The sequence below is a fragment of the Trichosurus vulpecula genome, chromosome 8 (assembly GCF_011100635.1).
Source record: "Trichosurus vulpecula isolate mTriVul1 chromosome 8, mTriVul1.pri, whole genome shotgun sequence".
Classification (NCBI taxonomy): Eukaryota; Metazoa; Chordata; class Mammalia; order Diprotodontia; family Phalangeridae; genus Trichosurus; species Trichosurus vulpecula.
In genome coordinates this window covers 108,931,529-108,939,117 of record NC_050580.1, presented here as the reverse complement: position 1 = coordinate 108,939,117, position 7,589 = coordinate 108,931,529, and the positions used below count along the sequence as shown (strand labels likewise).

Here is a 7,589-nt window from a genome sequence, read left to right as displayed (position 1 = left end):
AACTTCATTAGTTTTCCGATTAACCTTTAAAAGGTAGTCACTCTTTTCTTCTCTCTTACTCCACAATACATAACACGTAGGGAATAGATGCATCTGCTTCGCTTAACTGATGTACCCAGGTATTTTGGCTGATTCTTACCTTCTCTGCCACTTTACCTGTTTAGAATATGAATCAAAATAGCCTCTTTCTGATCCATGCCAGATATTTTTAGCAAATATGGGCCAACGGGACATTTCATGAGGTGGGGCAAGGTCCTGGAGCATTTAGAGAAATTTATGGAGACACTTCCATCTCTTCAGTTATGGTGAAATGAGACCTGGATTTAGAAGAAGAGGATATGGATTGGAATGCAAGCTTTGTTTGTGTGATCTAGGGGATGTTTCTAAAGCTGTCTGGGTCTCAGTTTCCTCATTTGTAAAATAAGGGGGTTGTCTCTTTTAACTCTAAAATTTTGAGATAATCATATATTGTCAGCCATGAAGAATAAGATAAACTGACTGCTGTCTTCTCAGACCCCCTTTAATTCAGAGCAAAGCTTTACTGATGTGCTAGTTTCTGCGATGGTAAACATCAAGCCCAGCAGAGACATATGAAGGGTTAGGTAAAGCCAACTCCCCAATGCCCACCCAAGCACCCATGAAGATTAGTTCACAACATGACTTCCTGACAAGTAACACAAGTATTATCCCCATTTTCAAAAGGGGAAAATGAGGCCCACAAAGAAAAATGACTTGCTCATCATACAAATAGGAAGTGTTAGAGGTCAAAATGGCATCTGGGTCTTCTGAGTCTCAACCCAGTGTTCTTATCACTATAGGGTGACACACTGAACTGGGAGTCAAGATATAACACAAAAGGCAACATTGGTGGAGTAGAAAGTGGATTTTGGGAATCAGGATGTGGATTTGAATTCCTCCTCTGTTATTTATTTTCTGTACATATTTAGGTAAATCACTTTCAGTTTCCTTACCTCTCAAACAAAGAAGTTGTACTAAATGACCTTTGACATCCGCTTTCCCCAGGAAGTAAGGGCTCATCTAACATGCCAGACATTTGCCTTTTGGGGAGACAGTGGGGTTTAGTGAACGGAATTCTGGCTTTGGAGACAGAGGACTTGGGTTCACATCCCATTTCTGACATTACTTATAGGACTTTGGACAAGTTATTGAACTTCCCTTGGTTTCAATTTCCTCACCTATAAAATGGGGGAGTAATATTTGATGACTTTTGAGATTCCTTCTGACTTGACATCTATGATTTTATTAGTAGGTATTCTCTAAGGCCCGCCCTATCAGCTTGAGCTCTAATGTTGGATCTCCCATTGATTCTGTAAACAAGTCATTTCTGCCCCAGACATTTACTAGTTGAGTGACCCAGCTCTCCTTACAGAAAGCTAGGTGGTGCAGTGGAAAGAGTACTGTACTTGGAATAAGGAAGGCCTGGATGCAAATCCTTCTCAGACACTTAGCTTTGACACTTTGAACAAGCCATTGAACATCATTCAACCTCAGTTTCTTCCTATGTAAAATGGAGCTAGTAATATCACTTACCTTGAAGGTTGTTGTGAAGAGCAAAAGAAGTAACACATACAAAGCACTTTGTAAACTTTAAAGAATGTCATAAATGCTATTATTATCATTTCATCCTCAAGCCTTGGTTTCCTAACTTGTGGAATGGAGATGAGAGCATTTTCAATTCTTGTCAGTAAAGCACTATGTAATCAATGTGAACTGTTCTTCATGGATGGTTGGGTGGGCATTGATGAGCATAGATGCCAAATGAAGGCTTAGACTAAGTGATCTCTAAGGCTCCCTCTCAGCTCTGTAATTCCATGGGAAGACAGCTTTCCCCAAAAGATCAATAGCTTCTCTTTTCTTCAGTAACATCTTCTCCAATCCCCAGTGAGCAGAATGGGATCATTTACTCTAGACACCCACTCTTTGGAGCTGTTCACCAAACCTCTCCCTGATCACTTCCCAGCTCTACTGCTTACAGAGCCTGGGGGTTATTCTGGGAAGCTTGTGTGTCAAAATGAGTTGGCTAGTTGTGCACTCTCTAATGCTGATAGGGGTTTGACAGGCAGTAGAAGGGCTTTAATTTCTCATTTTGGAGCATTAAATGTCAGGAGCTCAATTAACATTTTCATTACTGCCTTTTAATTGTACTCCTATTTAGGTTACAGATTTGTAGGAGCTAACATTCCTTTTCTGCTGTTTTTAAAGAAAAAATTCCAGCCACTGCAGTGCATTTTCACATGTGTATATGTATTTTTTTCTTTTTCCACATAGAAACCTCCCCCACCCTACCCACACACACACCTGTACCCATTGACTTCAGTTCAATGGTGGATTTGGTCTGAGGAACTGGGATAGTTCCATCCATTCAATAAACATTCATTTAGCACCATGCTGAAAAAGATGCAGATTATGGTTAAAGATGATTCCATATACATTATATTTTATTCCCACAACAGTGTTGTGAGTGAAAAAATATGAGGACTGTCTGTTTTATAGATGAAAAAGCTAAGTGACTTGACCAAGGTAGTCCTGGAATTCAAACACAGGTCTTGTAGCTTCACTTTTGGGGCTCTCCATGCTGCTTATCAAAACTGAACTGCACAGAGTACATAGTTAGTCCCTTTCCTCAATGGGGGGATGGGGCACAAATCTCCTAGAATCAAAGATAGTAGAAGGCAATGGGGTCTATGAAAGGTTATGAGGAATGAGCAGCAAGGGGGATATTTTCAGTTTTCTTTCAGATTAATGACCCAAGCACCTTCTGATTGAGTGATCAGATAACATCCCATAGATGACTGTTCTCGTTCCTAGGTGCTATGTAAGGAGCAAAAATAAAGCAGAGTTTTAATGGAACTTTCAAGAGCATGCTGAGACTCAAGGAAAATGAAAGACATTGGTGGGATCAGGCTGCTTCAAAATCTAACGTAACTTAAGACACTAAGAGAATGAAATAGAATCTCCAGCTTTGTTGTGCCCCAGTTGGGACACATCTGGATCATTATGTTAAGTTCTGAATGCTACATTTTAAAAGGAAATCAACAGTCTGAATATTGTCCAGGAAATGAAAGATAGGACATGGAAGCAATTCAAAATTATGTCATACAAGTAACAACTGAAGCAAATGCCTATTGAATTAAAAGGACTACAGATGTTCAAGAGGCAGTGTGGTGCACAGGATAGAGAGCTGGCCTTCAAGTCAGGAAGAGTGGGCTCTAGTCCTGCCTCTTACATTGTACATACTAGCTCTGTGACCCTGGACAAGTCAATCCATTTCTTAGTGTCCCAGGTAACTCTCCAAGATTATCAGTGGTAAATCAGGTGGCCATATGTGATGATAGAGAGAACTGATTGCTGAGGGCTCCCTACACTGATAAAATTACAGGTCTAGTTAAAAATGTTTTAAAATGATCCTTAGCTTAAAGAAGAGAAAGAGGAGAGGAGGCCAGTAAGGAAAGAAGTGAAAGAATCTCAACTAGAGGAGAAAGTAGATGGATATTGTGTGGTTCTACAAGATAGAATTAGGGCCAGTGGGTTGGAGTGGAAAGGCATAAAGTACTAGTACAACAAAAAGAGTTTATAATTTTCCTTTTTTTCTTAATAGTATTTTCTTTTTCCAATTACATGTAAAGATAGTTTTCAACATTTTTTGTGAAATTTTGAGTTCCAAATTTTTTTCTTCCTCCCTGTAACAGCAATTACACTGGCACACCGAGGATGGATGCTAGCACAGGTTCTTTGACCTGCTTTACTAGGGAAGATGGCTCTTTAAGGGGTCAACAATCTTTAATTTAATTTATTTAATATATTTAGTTTTCAGCATTGATTTTCACAAGAGTTTGAATTACAAATTTTCTCCCCATTTCTACCCTCCCCCCACTCCAAGATGGCGTATATTCTGGTTGCCCTGTTCCCCAGTCAGCCCTCCCTTCTGTCACCCCACTCCCCTCCCATCCCCTTTTCCCTTCCTTTCTTGTAGGGCAAGATAAATTTCTATGCCCCATTGCTTGTGTATCTTATTTTCTAGTTGCATGTAAAAACTTTTTTTTTGTTTTTGAACATCTGTTTTTAAAACTTTGAGTTCCAAATTCTCACCCCTCTTCCCTTCCTACCCACCCTCCCTAAGAAGTCAAGCAATTCAACATAGGCCACATGCGTATCATTATGTATAACCCTTCCACAATACTCATGTTGTGAAAGACTGACTATATTTTGCTCCTTCCTAACCTATCCCCTTTATACAATTTTCTCCCCTGATCCTGTCCCTTTTCAAAAGTGTTTGTTTTTGATTACCTCCTCCCCCATCTGCCCTCCCTTCTATCATCCCCCCTTTTTCATCTTCTTCCTCCTTCTTTCCTGTGGGGTAAGATTTCCAATTGAGTGTGTATGGTATTCCCTCCTCAGATCAAATCTGATGACAGCAAGATTCACTCATTCCCCCTCACCTGCCTTCTCTTCTCTTCCTACAGAACTGCTTTTTCTTGCCACTTTCATGCGAGATAATTTACTCCATTCTATCTCTCCCTTTCTCCCTCTCTCAATATATTCCTCTCTCATCCTTTAATTTGATTTTATTTCTTTTAGATATCATCCCTTCATATTCGATTCACCCTGTGCCCTCTCTCTCTCTCCCTGTATATATATATATACACATACATATATACATACATACACACACACATATATACATATGTATACATACACACATATACCTATATATGTGTGTTTTAATGGTATACACACACACACATACATACACATATACCTATTCCCTTCAGCTACCCTAATACTGAGGTCTCATGAATCATACACATCATCTTTCCATGTAGGAATGTAAACAAAACAGTTCAACTTTAGTAAGTCCCTTGCGATTTCTTTTTCTTGTTCTTTTTCTTGATTACCTTTTCATACTTCTCTTGATTCTTGTGTTTGAAAGTCAAATTTTCTATTCAGCTCTGGTCTTTTCACTGAGAAAGCTTGAAAGTCCTCTATTTTATTGAAAATCCATATTTTGCTTGGAGCGTGATACTCAGTTTTGTTGGGTAGGTGATTTTTGGTTTTAATCCTAGCTCCATTGACCTCCAGAATATCGTATTCCAAGCCCTTCAATCCCTTAATGTAGAAGCTGCTAGATCTTGTATTATTCTGATTGTGTTTCCACAATACTCAAATTGTTTCTTTCTGGCTGCTTTCAGTATTTTCTCCTTGATCTGGGAGCTCTGGAATTTGGCAACAATATTCCTCGGAGTTTTCTTTTTGGGATTTTTTGAGGAGGCAATCGGTGGATTCTTTCAATTTCTGTTTTACCCTCTGGCTCTAGAATATCAGGGCAGTTCTCCTTGATAATTTCTTGAAAGATGGTATCTAGGCTCTTTTTTTGATCATGGCTTTCAGGTAGTCCAATAATTTTTAAATTATCTCTCCTGGATCTATTTTCCAGGTCAGTGGTTTTTCCAATGAGATATTTCACATTGTCGTCCGCTTTTTCATTCATTTGGTTCTATTTTATAATATCTTGATTTCTCATAAAGTCACTAGTTTCCACTTGCTCCAATCTAATTTTTAAGGTAGTATTTTCTTCAGTGGTCTTTTGGACCTACTTTTCCCTTTGGGTAATTCTGCCTTTCAAGGCATTCTTCTCCTCATTGGCTTTTTGGAGCTCTTTTGCCATTTGAGTTAGTCTATTTTTTAAGGTGTTGTTTTCTTCAGTATATTTTTTAGTATTTTTTTGGTCTCCTTTAGCAAGTCATTGACTTGTTTTTCATGGTTTTCTCACATCCTTCTCATTTCTCTTCCCAATTTTCCTCAACTTCTCTAACTTGCTTTTCCAAATCCTTTTTGAGCTCTTCCATGGCCTGAGACCAGTTCATGTTTTTCTTGGAGGCTTTTGTTGTAGGCACTTTGACTTTGTTGACTTCTTCTGGCTGTATGTTTTGCTCTTCTTTGTCACCAAAGAAAGATTCCAAAGTCTGAGACTGAATCTGGTTACATTTTTGCTGCCTGGCCATGTTCCCAGCCAACTTACTTCACCCTTGAGTTTTTCGTCAGGGTATGACTGCTTGTAGAGTAAAGAGTACTATGTTCCAAGCTTGAGGGGATGCGCTGTTGATTTCAGAACTATTACAGCCAGCTCTGTCACACCAGCACTCCTCCTTCCCCAAGAACCCCCAACCTGGACTGGACTTAGATCTTCAGCAGGCTCTGCACTCCTGCTCTGATCCTTCACTTAATTCCTTCCACCAAGTTGGCCTCGGGCCAGAAGCAACTGCAGCTGTAGTTCTGTCGGTACCCCACCTCCACTGCCCCCCCCCCGGGGCGGTGGCCGAACTGCAAACTCTTTTCAAACTCTTTTCGCTCTGTCCCCTGCAGGTTTTCCCACTAATCTTCTCTGTTGTTTTTGGTGTTTGTGGGTTGAGAAGTCTCGTAACTGCTGTAGCTCACTGATTCAGGGCACTAGGGCACGCTCTGCCCGGCTCCTGGTCTGGTTGGTCCATGCTGCCCATGCTGGGCTCTGCTCCCAGCTCCGTGCAGGATAGACCTTACCCAGGGACCATCCAGGCTGTCCTGGGCTAGAGCCCTGCTTCCCTCCACTATTTTGTGGCTTCTGCAGTTCTTCTCTTTTGGAGGGACTTGGCAGGGAGCTCACGCTAGTTTCTGCTTTCCAGCCGCCATCTAGGGGTCAACAGTCTTTAATTACATTCACTGATCAGCACCCTACCTTCAGAGAAAATACAAGCAGAGAAATAAAGACCAACAGACAAGGCTCTACTGCCTGAATCAAAGCAATATTGCTATACACTATACATACATCACTGGATCGGGAGCCTTTTCCTCTGAGCAGTCTCTGAACATATGGCCACTCAGAGTCTCTACTAGGGAATCACAAGGCCCTTCTCTTAGGCAAGCCCCCAAAGCAAAACCCCACCTCAGAGTATGTATACACTTCTCAGAGCCAGAGGGCATCACAACCCTTTGACTCAGTGCCTCATTAGAAATTAGCTAAAGGTGTGAGCCTTCCTATAAGCAAGCCTCTAAGCAAGCTTCTCTTAGTGGGCTCCATGTGAAGCCTATTAATGGGCAGAGAAGATCTTCCTAGTTCATTAACATTATGCTCCCTCCCTTCCTCTCTCCCCAAGACAGAAAGCAATCTGATACAGGTACAAAAGAAGAGCTTATAATTTTTAGCAGTTTGTACTAGTATATACATGCTTATTGCCTAAGGAAAATGAGTCTTTGGTGAGACAGGGCTCCTTTAAAAGTGAGTGAATGTACCTTAAGGCACTCACAAAGAAGTAGAGCTTCCCATTTTATTCTGCTTTCTTTGGGAATCCCCAAGTTGTCATGGGGATTTTGCCCTAGCTGTCTCATAGTGGAATGATTTGCTTCATTAAGTTTGGCAGTCCTTGTTGCAGGACATATGTAAGTAGAAGCTGGATGGCTACTGATTAGGGAAGAGATGCTTGCACAGGGCCTAATATTGACCTGACCAACTCAAGATTCTGCAATTCCATGATCCAAAAGAGTTAAAAATATACGAGATCTCCATTTATTACTTAGAAACTCCAAGCCTTGGA

At 40.7% G+C, this 7,589-nt stretch overlaps 1 protein-coding gene across 1 annotated transcript in view; it reads left to right on the top strand.

The window, feature by feature from the left end:
* The window catches only part of SORCS3 (sortilin related VPS10 domain containing receptor 3), a 677,345-nt gene that overhangs the window by 568,536 nt on the left and 101,220 nt on the right, over positions 1-7,589 (top strand). The gene's annotated exons all lie outside the window — the stretch shown is intronic.